The following is a 16,503-nucleotide window of genomic DNA, read 5'->3' as shown; positions in this document are numbered from 1 at the left end:
TGTAAAAAGGGTACACATCTCGATATGAAAAATCTTATTCTACAATGAAAAGTTCACCATATTATACTTTCCACAAGATTTCGATGTGGGATATAAATCGAATCTAGTCATAATACGATGACTTTATATTTTTGGTTGTGAGTGAAAATAAGTTGAATATAATTTTATTTATGGCCTGATTCTACGAAAACAAAACAGATCAATCGAGAGACAGGCCACATTCTTCATTTCTTCAAAAAATCTTAAAAACTAATGCCTTTGGTAATTTTTTTTGTTTGACTATTAGGTAAATGTGATATAATTTAATTAATTTTACATAAAAATTAATATCAAATTATTAAATACAAATGTATTATGACTTCCTCTCCACAGGAGCTCGATTCGCTTTGCATCCCAACATCGCGGTGAACAACAAAACGACATTAGTATTTAGAAATAAAAAGAACGGATGCGGGCCCCCAGTCCAACTCCCAAAACTTGTATACATACATATTTATATTTGTCTACAACGTTTCAGATTTAGAACAGATAATAATAACTATACCTTAATGACATAGCAGGTAATTTGAACAGAAACGAAATACATGAAACTATTTTTTAATTTGTATTTATTTTATTGTGTTTACATATTTTGTTCTTTTAATTTTCCTTACAATCTTAATTCCTACAAAAATGAAAATACTTAAAACAAAAAATAAACATGTTGTCATTTATTAATTGATATTCAAAAATATTAATGGTTCCATGTGTATGTGTTTATCCTTTTTTCTTTTCTTTTCAAGAATACCTTATTTGAGTTGAGTGTGGGTGGTTTCTGAGGAAAAAAATGGCGTCAACTATTTTTTTTAGTTGTGTTTCGAAAACAAGCAAAAGTTTTTGGCAAACTGATGATGGGATTTACGTTTGAAATGAACTTTAGTGTTTCTATCTCCCACCTACCAATAGCCGATGTCACTTGTTGAATAACATGAGACATCTGCATAGTAGGTGTCCAATCGTCTCTATTTCTTCTTCATCTTCACATAGTCTACAGTAGTCAGGAAGTCTGTTGTGCCATCTTGATCAGATATCTGATACTGCAGTTTCAGGTCAGTATGCCATCCGCGATTCTTAGACCAGGGGCCAAATCACCGCACTCGAAATCGAGTACTTCAGCATCGCAATGTAGTTTACGCGGGTCACCGCAGTCGTTATCGAATTGTTTTTACTCGAAGTTGTACACGGTATGTAGTATGCTATCGAAAACAAAGTATGTAGTGATTTTTGTTCGGAAAAAAGGCTAACAAAAAGAAACAAGAAGTTAGTGAAAGTGTCAGTTTTATTCTATTTTAAATAGAATCACTTACACTACTTCAGGCAATGTTAAAGGACTGAATTTGTTACGAATATTTTTCCTTATTAATGCCACTGTGTACTCATGCTTTGAATTCGAAGACGAGGAAAACAAAAAAACACTTGCATTCATAATATATTTGTACACATGTATTTAAACACACAGAAACAATATAAATTTCTCAGCAATAACATATTTTGGTTGCAAAAACTTATTTTGAAATTCTCTTTCGCTTCCAATTTCTGTTTGCCATATGTTTACAGCAATGTAAAAAAAACAGTAGACAAAATAAATTGCGATCGAAAATTTACAGCGATCGAAATGTTTTTCTATGCGAAACAGAACTCGATGACGAATGCGTTGATTTGGCCCCAGACCTACTAAGTGAAAGAAGGGAGCTTGTTCTTCCTCTCGAGAGTACCGGCCAGATTAGAGATTTTTTTGAAGCAGCTGATATAATAGCTTTAACCGGTTTAACAGTTTCATCAACCGATAGATCAATGGGAATCTCCTCGAGTTAATTCATCAGCCACTTCATTTCCCAGTATTTTGCTATGTCCTGGAACCCAACAAAGCTTAATGAAATCACGTATTTCTCAATGAGGGCACTTGGCTTAATAGCTTTAACGGCCGCCTGATTAATGACCGCTATTCTGAGATCATCCGGTGTCTGTTGAGTGAATTGATGGCCCTGCTTTTGGTTTTGAGGGCAAGGTTCTTCCCAATAGTGCGCTTTCCACAATCCATCCTTGCCGCCACCGGGACGGACTATTGTATCAAAGAAATTTTATGCTAAAGGTAAAGTTAAGAAGGTAAATTCATTTCAAACAAGCATATTCTGTAATTTACTTTGTCAAATTTCACTGCCTATAAAAGCGGTTCCCATCTCTGATTTGATAAATAAAAATATATGACAATAATTACAAAAAATTGTAAACATATGAATTCTTGACATACCTTCTTAATTCTACCATGGCTGAGAGTTTACTGGAAAGAGATTTTCGGCAAATCCTGTTCGTTTGTTTTGTTGCTTTTTCAATAAGCTACAAAACATGCTTTCGGGTTACCCTTAATGTTTGCTCTGTTCCAGAACATGCAATAATGAAAACCAATTTTCTTTTACGATATCGAAAAATTGCAGAACTAGTAGATTGTTGCTGGTTCTGGAACAGAGAAAAATCGTTTTCGCTCTCCCGAAAGTATTTACTAAGTTAATTAATTGGTTGTCTTTGAAAAAAAGCTAGACAGAGAGGAAGAAAATAAAAAAAAGAATAAAATACAATTTGTCTTGTGTAAACGACGGTTTAAAGAAATAAGTAAAAATAATACATTATTTATTAATTTAATACTAATGAGCTAAAATGTTTATTTTTTTTTTTCAGAAGAAAGTCAAGTAACACATTTGATTGTCAATGGTAATATACCTTCTACCATGGCACAATGAGAGCACGTTTAGACTACTAAATCCACTCGATTTTAATGTCAATTTCACTGTGTATAAGTCAGGTAAATCGTGTTCATAAATCCAGTGGATATTATTTGATACTGAAACACTATCTAAATCGCTACTTGAAAAATTGCATAATATACCAATTAAAATTGCATCTCCTATCCAACCCATAGGAAAAAATGATGGAAAAACGTCCACAATTATTAGAACAATGTGTCTAGCTATTATCCAAAAACAGTCTTCAAGAAAAGTATTTAATTTTACGCAAAATGTGTACATTTTACATACGGGTGTTCCAAATACAATTGTACAGTTAATTGTTTTCGAATCGTGTTTGCTACCCAAGACAAACAATGGCGACTTACATTTATAAAAAAAAAAACAACAAATTAGAGGTGTACGTAGAGATACCGTCAAATAGAAATTTTTAATATAAAAGCAATCCATTGGAAGAATCAAAAATTATATGCCCAAAGTAGGGATGTAGGTAATAGGATGAGGGATGTAGTTAACAACTAGGAACTGCTAACACAGGGTGCTACTACAATGTTGAAGTTCGAGCAAAACATGACCGACCTGTGTAGGGACAGCCACAATGTAATAGATTTGTACAAAGTGTATAAAGAAAAAACAGAAACACTCTTTTCTTAGACGCAACTGCCAACATATTAAAACAATTTGATGAGTCCAGCAAACTGGTGCGGCTAAACTCCATAGCGGTGAACGGTGAAGTTCAATTTTTAGTTTTTTAAATTTTTAAGCTACATCTATAAAAGAGGAAAATGTTTGTATGTTTGTTTGTAATTTATGGACTGGAAAATCGCTGAACAGATTTGCCCGAAAATTTCCAAGTATACTACATCATCGCCTGAAAGTAACATAGGCTATATACATTTTTGAAATTCCACTTGGAACTGGAGATGTAGCATCAGAATCGGAGGTACCTCCCAAAAATTTAGATTTTATATGCACATATCTACAGATCGATTACAGACACAGAGTCTAAATTTGGAATGCGTGACGGTGTTTGGAAAAAAATGCCAAATTATATTGAAATCGGTTCAGATTTGGATATAGCTCCCATACATATTTTTGGCCGATTTCATGTATTTGATGCATTAAACACGCTGTGTACGCCACATTTTAATGAAATTTGGAATGTGTGATGGAATTTTCTAACAAATTTTTTGCTTAATTATATTGAAATCTGGGGTCTAATTATCGCATACGATATTGAGAAGTTATGATATCGTAATCTTATTTTTGGATGACGGTGTTCGATATCGAGTACTTGACATGGAAGTGTTGAATGCAACCACTCGAGTTTTTGCCCGCGTCTATTTTTGTATCGTATACGACAATTTAAAGTGTAATAATTCTGATTGGAGCATAATTTGTGCATTAATTCAAAAACAAAATGTAAATTTCTTTAAAAATATTAAATAATTGAAAAATTATTATGATTTCAAATTTTGTAGGTCAAACTCAAACAAAATAAACTTCCAGCAAAAAATTATCTTGGCAGATTTTGTGACAGACCATTCTGGGGCCAAATCACCGCAGTCGAAATCGAGTACTTCAGCATCGTAATGTAGTTTACGCGGATCACCGCAGTCGTTATCGAATTTTTTTTCACTCGAAGTTGTACACGATAAGTAGTATGCTATCGAAAACAAAGTATGTAGTGATTTTTGTGCGAAAAAAGGCAAACAAAAAGAAACAAGAAGTTGGTGAAAATGTCAGTTTTATTCTATTTTAAATAAAACAAGTAAACAAAGTCGTGCGGGGCCGACCATGTGATACACTACAATATGTTAGAAGCCCCCTTATGTCCAAATCCATTTTGGAAGATATCGCGTTTCTCAGGCGTATCGATTGGCTTCAATTGTGTGATCAGGAATTAGTTTCTCTTTTTGGTTCATTTGAACCCCTAACTATTTTGCGTTCATCTCCAAAAGCAAGAGGCTCCTCTGTATCTCCAAATTTAGACTCATCTATATGATTTGCTTGTCTACGATATTTGTATGGTATTTTTTCACACAAAAATAGTGGTCCATTCAACCCGCTGTCCTAAACTCTAACTTCATGGAGATTTCGTGTCCTTTGGATTATATTTGTGGCCTTTGTAACGGCTACAAAATCGGGAACATTTTTAGTTGTTGGTTCATTTCAACCCTAAATATATTGCGGACATCTTTGAAAACAATAGGCTTAACCCTTATGAGCCTAACCTACACTTCTTCGTGAGGATAATTGCAATCTGTATATAATAACCCCAACTTGTGTAGTAAAATGAAAAAATATTACAAAATGTATTCTTCAATATTATAAGTCAAAATGAAAAAATCGCATGCGATTAAAAATATGAAAAAATAAAAAAAATGTCACAAAATACTACAAAATCTATATTAACATCATTATTGACATTTTTTATGCGATTTTTTTAAATTTTATTCTTTTATGCCAAGAGGGCATTCTGAATTGACAAAAATTGTCAAAATAGTTCTAACCATTCTTGGGATATTAGCATTCTAGCTAACATTCCCTTGCTTTATTTATACACATCTATATCTATAAAAGAGGAAAATGTTTGTATGTTTGTTTGTTTGTTTGTTTGTTTGTTTGTTTGTAATTTATGGACTCGAAAACCGCTGAACAGATTTTCCTGAAAATTTCCATATATACTGCAACATCGCCTGAAAGTAACATAGGCAATATACATTTTTGAATTTCCACTTGGAACTGGAGATATAGCATCAGAACCGGAGGTACCTCCCAAAAATTTAGATTTTATATGCACATATCTATTGATTGGTTGAAGATACAGTCTCCAAATTTGGAATACGTAACGGAATTTGGAACAAAAATAAGTTTGCCAAATTATATTGAAATCGGTTCAGATTTGGATATAGCTCCCATATATATTTTCGGCCGATTTCATTTATTTGGTGGACCAAACACGACATGTATTTCCAATTGTAATGAAATTTAAAATAAGTAACGGAATTGGGAGCCAAAATGAATTTGTCAAATTAAATTGAAATCGGTTCAGATTTGGATATAGCTCCCATATATATTTTCGACCGATTTCATGTATTTGATGCACCAAACACGCTATGTATCCCCAATTTCAATGAAATTTGAAACGTGTGATAGATTTTATCTAAAAAATTGATTTCCCAAATTATATTGAAATCGGTTCAGATTTGGATATAGCTCCCATATACATTTTCGGCCGATTTCATGTATTTGGTGGACCAAACACGACATGTATTTCCAATTGTAATGAAATTTAAAATAAGTAACGGAATTGGGAGCCAAAATGAATTTGTCAAATTAAATTGAAATCGGTTCAGATTTGGATATAGCTCCCATATATATTTTCGACCGACTTCATGTATTTGATGCACCAAACACGCTATGAATCTCTAATTTCAATGAAATTTGGAATGTGTAGCGGAAATTAAAACAAATATACATTTGTCAAATTATATTAAAATCGATTCAGATTTGGATATAGCTCTCATATATATTTTCGACCGATTTCATGTATTTTATGCACCATACACGATATGTATGTTCGATTCCAAAGAAATTTGGAATATGTAACGGGATTTTGATTAGAAAATAAATTAGTCAAATTATATTAATATCGGTTCAGATTTGAATATAGCTCCCATATATATATTTTTCCGCCGATTTCACATATTTGATGCACAAAACAGGATACGAATTTCCGATTCCAACAAAATACAAAAATAAATTTGACAAATTATATTCAAATACGCTCAGATGTGATTATAGCTCCCATATATATACTCAGCCGATTTCACATATTTGATGCACCCAAAGCGAGAGAGACAAAATCTGGCACCAGCAAAAATTGCCAAATTATATTGAATCAGTTGAGGTTTGGATATAGCTAACATATATATTTCGGCCGATTTCATACATATTATGCACCAAACACGATATATATGACCGATTCCAATGAAATTCAGAATGTGTGGCGGAATTTTGTTATAATAATAAATGTAATAAATTAATTGGAAATTAGTTAAGATTTGGATATAGCTCCCATATATGTATTCTCGGCCGATTTCACATATTTGACGCACCAATTTCAATGAAATATGAAAGGTGTGGCGTAGTTTGGTGTAAAAGTAATTTTTTTTAAAATTATATTTAAATCGGATCAGATTGGGATATGATTTTAATAAGAACCATTGACCCAAAACGCCTTAGGCTAACACTAAAAAACAACACAACAATTTATTTGAAATACGCTTATTACGGCGAAGTATGTTGCTATCTCGAATTCACGAAATGCAATAGAAATGCCACTCTACTTAAAAAAAATGCAGTTTCCTGCACGCTTGGTATTTGCTATGAAATAAATAAATCCAAAGGACAAATAAATCCAAAGGACAAATGTATGCATGTCATGTTACTGCTTTTGTAGTGATTTTGTTTATTAACGCATTAAATTAGTGCAATATTTTTTTTTAATTTTTAAATTTGTTTTCTTTATCCAACATATATTCGTAAATAAAATTTTGAATGCATATAAAATCAAAAGGGGTAGCGAAGCGCACCGGGTTCAGCTAGTTGTATATATTTCGCTCTATGTATCCGATATATTTACTATCGGGATCTATATAACGGTCAGAATTGACCTATTCGTCTATTTGTAATTTCGTCGGGATTAAAAATATTCGCGGTTTAATCGAAAATTTGACTTTTGTTTAATACAAATGTTATGGTCTATTTTACCCACTAAATATTACCCGTTGACCATCAAAATTGTAAGGCTTCTGCACAGACCTAAGCTCTAGGCCCATGCTGACTTCCGCTTCGATTGGTCTATTATTGCGACCTGTAGAAGAACTGCAAAATCAGGATTTTTTTTCAGTTTTTGGTCCATTACAACCCCTAAATAGGGTTCTATTCTGGTTATAGCCCCACCTCCATTGTAAATTTTGTGAAGATTGGGTCATAATTGGGACCTGTAGAGTGATTACAAATTAACATGGACAGACGGACGGACGGACATACATAGCTAGATCGACTCAGCTCGGCGAGATAGGAAGATCCATATATACTTTCCTATGTGGGAAATCAATATTTCGAGGTGTTACATAATTTTTGGCCCAATCAATCTTATAATACCCCCAACACATAGTGTTGTAGGGTATAATCACTTACGCCACTTCAGGCAATGTTATAGGACTAAATTTGTCACGAATATTTTTCCTTATTAATGCCACTTTGTACTCATGCTCTGAGTCCGAAGACGAGGAAAACAAAAAAAAAAAAAAAAAAACCCTTGCATTCATAATATATTTATACACATGTATTTAAACACACAGAAACAATATAAATTTCTTAGAAATAACATATTTTGATCGCAAAAACTTACTTTGAAATTCTTGTTAGCTTCCAATTTCTTATTACCATATGTTTACAGCAATGCAAAAAAAGTAGTAGGCAAACTAATTTGGGATCGAATGCGGTGATCCAAAAATTTACAGCGATCGAAATGTTTCTCTATACGAAACAGAACTCGATGACGAATGCGGTGATTTGGCCTCAGATTTGGATACAGCTCCCATATATATTTTCGGCGGATTTCGTTTATGTGATGCACCAAACACAATATGTATGTTCTATTTTAATGCAATTTAGAATGAGTAACGGGATTTGCTCAGAAAATAAATTCGCCAAATTATATTGAAATTGGTTGAGGGTTGGGTATAGCTTCCATTTCATGTATGTACCAAACACGATATATATGTCAGATTCCAATGAAATTCGTCATCTGTGGCGGAGTTGTTTACAATAATAAATTTGAAAAATTTATTTGAAATCGATGAAGATTTGGATTAGCTCCCATATATATTACCGACCGATTTAACATATTTGACTCACCAAGCCGTGGTGATGAATGAAATTTATGAAATTTTAATGAAATATGGAAGGTGTGACGGAATTTGGGGCAAAAGTAAATTTTGTGAATTTATATTGAAATCGGTTCAGATTGGGATATAATTATCGGTTTAGATTGGATTATGATATTGGGCTAACAGTAAAAAACTACACAAGAATGTAAATGAGGATACGATTATTACGGGGAAGCCACTCAACTTCAAAATATTGCAGTTTCCTGCACGGTTGACATTTGCTTTGAAATTAATAAATCCGAAGGACAGCCGTTCGTGTATACGGACTAATTTTTTTGTTTGCACATTAAAGTATTATAATAGTAACGTTTTTATACCCTCCACCATACTATGGAGGGTATATTAACTTTGTCATTCCGTTTGTAACTCCTCGAAATACTCATATCAGACCCAACAAAGTATATATATTCTTGATCAGCGTAAAATTCTAAGTCGATTTAGCGATGTCCGTCTGTCTGTCTGTCCGTCTGTCTGTCTGTTGTAATCACGCTATCTATCGAATGAATTGAGATAGATGGCTAAAATTTTGCACACATGTTTATTTTTCCAGTAGGCAGGTTAAGTTCGTAAATGGGCCATGTAGGTCCACGTTTTCATATAGCCTCCATATAACGGTACCTCCCTATATTCGGTATTTTGATGATTTTAGCGACATTATTCACGGGAATTGTTTCAAATTTGGTATTTGAAGTTCAAAATGGATACTACACCCTAAGACGGAAAATTGTCTATGCAGTTCCACGTCTTCGTATAGCCCCCATATAACGGTACCTCCCGATATTCGGTATTTTGATGATTTTAGCGACATTATTCACCAGAATTGTTTCAAATTTGGTATTTGAAGTTCAAAATGGATACTACACCCTAAGACAGAAAATTGTCTGTGCAGGTCCACGTCTTCGTATAGCCCCCATATAACGGTACCTCCCGATATTCGGTATTTTGATGATTTTAGCGACATTATTCACCGGAATTGTTTCAAATTTGATATTTGAAGTTCAAAATGGATACTACACCCTAAGACGGAAAATTGTCTGTGCAGGTCCACGTCTTCGTATAGGCCCCATATATCAGTACCTCCCTATATTCGGTATTTTGACGATTTTAGGTACAATACCCACCGAAATTGTTTAAGATGTGGTATTTGAAGTTCGTAATGGATGCTACAGCCTGTGACAGAAAATTGTCTATGCTGGTCCAGGTCTTCGCACAGCTCCAATTTAACGGCACCTCCTTATATACGATATTTTGATGATTTTAGCTACATTATTCACCGTTTATTTCAAGTTTCGAATTTGAATATGGTAATGGCTTATGACAAACAATGCCTACGTATGTCCACGTCGTATAGACCCCAATATAACCGCTGTATTCGGTATTTTTACAATTTTAACAGAAGTTTTTAAGGATTTTGTTTTTTAAAAATTTCCAAATTCGTTGCAAATGGTGGGGGTATTAAAAGTACGACCCGGCCGAACTTACTGCTTTTTAACTTGTTAAATTTTTGAATTTGTTTTTAACAAACAAATATTCGTACATAAAATTTTGAAGCTTTTTTTTGAAGCTCAGCTAGTATTTCTATAAAAATTTAAAAATTGTATTCTGTGGTAAAAATTTACATAAATTAAAATACCTATTCATTTTCACTGGCTTACTACCTCTCTCTCTCTTTCTCCATTAACCCTTTCTAAACCGGAGAAAATATTATATTATCCAAACGTACTTTAACATATAGTAGAATACAGCTACCTCTTTGGTGTCCCTATTCTATCAAAACATATACACAGTTTGTATATATGTGTTTATGGCTTTAAATAACAAAGAAAAGAGTGTGAAATTTCTTCAAGTTCAGTTGAAATAAATAAATATGCTCTGTTCCAGAACCTGCAAAATCTTCAAGTTTTGCAATGTTGGAATGTAATTACAACGTATATGGAGAAACATTAGGCAATACTGGTAACAGCGTTTGTACAACAAACGCAATAACAATTACATACGAATTTGTTTTTGTGCGTCTAATATCTCTTAGATCTTTTAAATCATCAACAAATAGGCGTCAAAACATTATATATACATTTTTTGTATCAATAAGCTTTAAAAATAATATTGGTTAACATTCATGTTTAAAAAAAAAAACAATTGAAATGGATCGATAAATATAAAGAAAATAGATTTTGGGTTTCTCTTCTTGCATAACGACACCAGTGGACGACTGGTACAGAAACAGCGACACCGCATTGGATAATATAGTTGTACATTATGTATATGTGTATTTTGGGTTCAATTGTTAAGGCTTTTCCATGACTTCCCCGCGACAAAAGTTTGCAGCCAAAAAGGATAGTGTCACATTTCAGTGCTGTCAACCAGGTAAGTTAGGTGTTTTTAATCATTTTTATACCCTCCACTTACAAAGTATTGTGCATATATTAAGTTTGTCATTCCGTTTGTAACTCATCAAAAAAATGATTTTCGACCCTAAAAGTATATATATTCTCGATCCGTGTAAAATTATAAGAAATTTTAGACATGTCCGTACGTCAGTCTTTTGTAATCACTCTAGAGTCGCAACGAATTAAGATGGGAAGCTAAAATTTTGCATAGATCAGGCCTGCAGGCAGGCCAAGTTAAAAGATGGCCTATAATGGTGCACAATATCGTATAGTCCCTATAACAGTACCTCCCGATATTCGGTATTTTGATGATTGAAGCCACATTTTTAAATGGAATTTTTTTGAAATTCTGCACATGAAGTTCATTTCGGGTTCTTTACTCCCTGAAAGAGAATGGTCTATATAGGTCTACGATATCGTATAAACCCCATATACTGTACCTCCCGATATTCGGCATTTTTATGATTTTCAATGGATTTGACGGGAATCCGATGTGTTAAGTTCTCAATATGCAAATAGATCTACTATTACCTATAGCCCCCATTAAAAATTACCACCAGATATTCGGTATTTTCGTGATTTTTGTTAAATTTTTTATGAAAATTGTCTATATAGATACAAGTATTACCGCTTCTCTTTATAATGGTAACCCCTCCATATTCGACATTTTCATGAATTTAGTCAGATATTTTAATGGCTTTTATACGTAATGAAAGCCGTTTTGATGGGTTTCTTGATACATTTTACGGTAGTCTTAATAAACAAGAATCATCTTGTAATAATGAATCAATTTGGATTATATTTTTCAAAATTGCCGTTATCCATTTAAACTTACGAAAAATATATATAGAAAATATAACAAAAAATATTTTTCTGTCCCAAATGGCGAAGAGTAACTACTGTCTTACTTATTTATAAATTTCTCGCCATATTTGATGCACAAGTGCTTCAAATTATATTTCTTACTAGCTGAACCCGGTGCGCTTCGCTACCCCTTTTGATTTTATATGCATTCAAAATTTTATTTACGAATATATGTTGGATAAAGAAAACAAATTTAAAAATTAAAAAAAAATATTGCACTAATTTAATGCGTTAATAAACAAAATCACTACAAAAGCAGTAACATGACATGCATACATTTGTCCTTTGGATTTATTTGTCCTTTGGATTTATTTATTTCATAGCAAATACCAAGCGTGCAGGAAACTGCATTTTTTTTAAGTAGAGTGGCATTTCTATTGCATTTCGTGAATTCGAGATAGCAACATACTTCGCCGTAATAAGCGTATTTCAAATAAATTGTTGTGTTGTTTTTTAGTGTTAGCCTAAGGCGTTTTGGGTCAATGGTTCTTATTAAAATCATATCCCAATCTGATCCGATTTAAATATAATTTTAAAAAAAATTACTTTTACACCAAACTACGCCACACCTTTCATATTTCATTGAAATTGGTGCGTCAAATATGTGAAATCGGCCGAGAATACATATATGGGAGCTATATCCAAATCTTAACTAATTTCCAATTAATTTATTACATTTATTATTATAACAAAATTCCGCCACACATTCTGAATTTCATTGGAATCGGTCATATATATCGTGTTTGGTGCATAATATGTATGAAATCGGCCGAAATATATATGTTAGCTATATCCAAACCTCAACTGATTCAATATAATTTGGCAATTTTTGCTGGTGCCAGATTTTGTCTCTCTCGCTTTGGGTGCATCAAATATGTGAAATCGGCTGAGTATATATATGGGAGCTATAATCACATCTGAGCGTATTTGAATATAATTTGTCAAATTTATTTTTGTATTTTGTTGGAATCGGAAATTCGTATCCTGTTTTGTGCATCAAATATGTGAAATCGGCGGAAAAATATATATATGGGAGCTATATTCAAATCTGAACCGATATTAATATAATTTGACTAATTTATTTTCTAATCAAAATCCCGTTACATATTCCAAATTTCTTTGGAATCGAACATACATATCGTGTATGGTGCATAAAATACATGAAATCGGTCGAAAATATATATGAGAGCTATATCCAAATCTGAATCGATTTTAATATAATTTGACAAATGTATATTTGTTTTAATTTCCGCTACACATTCCAAATTTCATTGAAATTAGAGATTCATAGCGTGTTTGGTGCATCAAATACATGAAGTCGGTCGAAAATATATATGGGAGCTATATCCAAATCTGAACCGATTTCAATTTAATTTGACAAATTCATTTTGGCTCCCAATTCCGTTACTTATTTTAAATTTCATTACAATTGGAAATACATGTCGTGTTTGGTCCACCAAATACATGAAATCGGCCGAAAATGTATATGGGAGCTATATCCAAATCTGAACCGATTTCAATATAATTTGGGAAATCAATTTTTTAGATAAAATCTATCACACGTTTCAAATTTCATTGAAATTGGGGATACATAGCGTGTTTGGTGCATCAAATACATGAAATCGGTCGAAAATATATATGGGAGCTATATCCAAATCTGAACCGATTTCAATTTAATTTGACAAATTCATTTTGGCTCCCAATTCCGTTACTTATTTTAAATTTCATTACAATTGGAAATACATGTCGTGTTTGGTCCACCAAATAAATGAAATCGGCCGAAAATATATATGGGAGCTATATCCAAATCTGAACCGATTTCAATATAATTTGGCAAACTTATTTTTGTTCCAAATTCCGTTACGTATTCCAAATTTGGAGACTGTATCTTCAACCAATCAATAGATATGTGCATATAAAATCTAAATTTTTGGGAGGTACCTCCGGTTCTGATGCTATATCTCCAGTTCCAAGTGGAAATTCAAAAATGTATATTGCCTATGTTACTTTCAGGCGATGTTGCAGTATATATGGAAATTTTCAGGAAAATCTGTTCAGCGGTTTTCGAGTCCATAAATTACAAACAAACAAACAAACAAACATACAAACATTTTCCTCTTTTATAGATATAGATAGTTCAAACTATTTGTCTGTAAATTCAACGCATTGGTTTCTCAGAAAATGTAGGTCTATATTTGATAGGTTTACTCCAAAAGCAGCGTACAAAAATAAAATATATGAAACGTTTGTAATCGTTTCGTTCTGTAATTTCTCGAACTACGAAACGACAGACACAATAGTCCAACGGATTGGTATCCGTAGATTTTGTTGGCCATTGTGCGCTGAAAATGAAGCGAGGAACCTCATTTTGTAACCATTCTTAGGTGGCGCGAGCTGAGTGCGATGGTGCTGAGTCCTGTTGGAATGTCAAGGTTTGCGGCCAAAATGTTTGTGTGCCCACTCTCCAGAATATTTTGGCGATAATATTAAACATTTATTTTGATACCACGGTAGATTAATACGAGCGGAGAGCGACCATCGGATGTTATGGCGGCCAACATCATCACCATGCGGCCAAAATGTTTGTGTGCCCACTCTCCAGAATATTTTCGCGATAATATTAGACATTTATTTTGATACCACGGTCGATTAATACGAGCGACCATCAGCTGTTATGGCGGCCCACACCATCACCATGACCGGCGCTTGAGTTCTGGTGGCCAACCGAATGAGCATATTTTCAGCTGACCTCTTTGGCAAGTAAACACGATCTTTTTGTTTGTTTCCAACGAACGATTGTTTTCTCATCGGGGAAAACCAAATTCGGCAGTTCACCACTTTCGGCCAAGAGAAACAACTCTTTAGCTCTTTTGAGTCTATTTTCTTTCAGTTGCGGTGTAAGTTCTTGCACTTTTTGAAATTTCAATGTCTTTACTCCGAGCTCATTTGTTCAGCTATACGAGCCATTTTTCGACCACTGCGACGCGGGTTTCGATCAAGTCGTTTCTTTGCTTTTCGAACCATTTCTGTTGATGTTGCTGTTTTCTTCCGTCCACTTCCTTGACGTCGGGCTACGCTACCAGTATCAGGGTAATGGGCGATGGTACGAGACACAAAAGATTTATTCACATTTAAATGCTGGAGTGATCTAACGATAGCCACTTGTGGTTTTTCAGCCAAATGTAAAGAATTCACACTATCACGCTTGAATTCCATCACGAATAACATTTTTTTTCTGGAAAATTCTCACCAAAATGTTTTTATACGCTTGTAAACAATATAATGATCTGTCACTGGAATTATTTTAACAGATGTCGGACGAGTGGCTTAGAAATGACAGCAGTCTGAAGTTGGTTGCAGTTTTTTCATCTCACCCTGTATTAATTGCTCTGCATAACTGCCAGAATGTAAAACTTTTTACTACGGTAACCGATTTTCCTCTTATATGCTGACCACTAAAGGATATCTGTCTCTAAAGGATCAGTAGGAAGCTTTCCAGATAAATATATAACTAGATAAGATCGTTAGCTATAATACACCATTGTAGCACATGTACACAACATTTTTACCTCACCCACCTGCTTTTTCGTTAAAGGAGCGTAGCCTGAACAAGTATAAATTAGGGGCAGACATTTAACTAAGTCAACCTAAAATTCATTTTTTCTTTTATGAAGAAGCAAGCCGATGACTTAATCCAGTAAAAATATTAGTTTTATCTATCTGCATCTTTATTCTTAAAGGCCCATAGTAGATCTTTTAACTGTGGAACACCAACGGTTGAGACTTGTAGCTTGTACAATAGGTATCAGTAGAAAGTCTTCTGATTGTAGATTACTAGGAAACTTTCCAGTGTAACTTTTTTTCCGATTAAAAAGTAATGGATAACATCGATTCACAGAGTGAAGTTACGAGTTCGAGACTCGGCTTCGGTAGACGAAGAAAAAAAAAACAAGTTGAAATGAATTCGGTTTTGGCAACAAATGTATACCCGCCAGCCAATGTCTGCTTGTTTGTTTAGATATATATTGACTTGCGTTATGACTATTCAAGCTTTTGACCCTTTATGGGGGGAGGCTCCGAAAGGATTATCCAATATTTTCCATTTCCTATCTAATCTAAGTCTGATACAAATATTAAAAGGTGCCAAATTTGCCCAATATCGACTACTTCATGTACTTTATGTGATAATTTTTGGAAAATGTTCAAATGGACACGATATATCAGATACAGTGGAACGAAGAATTGTCATGTGCAAATATAAAAAAAAATCGAACACTTATTTACACTATTTTATAGAAATAATTGTTATTGAAAATTTTAAACAGAAGGAGTTGACCGAAATATCTTTAGATCTATGGTCAACAGAAATATTGAGATACACAAAGTTTGATGAAAATCGCTGACTTATTGACCCCTTGTAAGGGAGGCACCTCATGGAGTGGGCAGATAAATTTCACATTCACGTCAAATCTCTGTTAGAGAGAAATATTTAGATATACCAAGTTT

General features: G+C 33.5%; 1 long non-coding RNA gene across 1 annotated transcript; it reads right to left on the bottom strand.

The window, feature by feature from the left end:
- Positions 1-623: 623 nt before the first annotated feature.
- Positions 624-5,022, bottom strand: LOC131804340 (uncharacterized). Its single transcript, XR_009343096.1, has 3 exons — positions 2,291-5,022; positions 2,183-2,221; positions 624-2,125 (listed from the first exon to the last, which is right to left on the bottom strand). It is a non-coding gene; the product is annotated as an uncharacterized LOC131804340 (long non-coding RNA).
- Between the last annotated feature and the right edge of the window lie 11,481 nt (positions 5,023-16,503).

Source organism: Musca domestica, unplaced genomic scaffold, assembly GCF_030504385.1.
Source record: "Musca domestica strain aabys unplaced genomic scaffold, Musca_domestica.polishedcontigs.V.1.1 42, whole genome shotgun sequence".
In the NCBI taxonomy this organism is placed as follows: domain Eukaryota; kingdom Metazoa; phylum Arthropoda; class Insecta; order Diptera; family Muscidae; genus Musca; species Musca domestica.
This window is presented reverse-complemented; position numbering and strand designations above follow the sequence as displayed.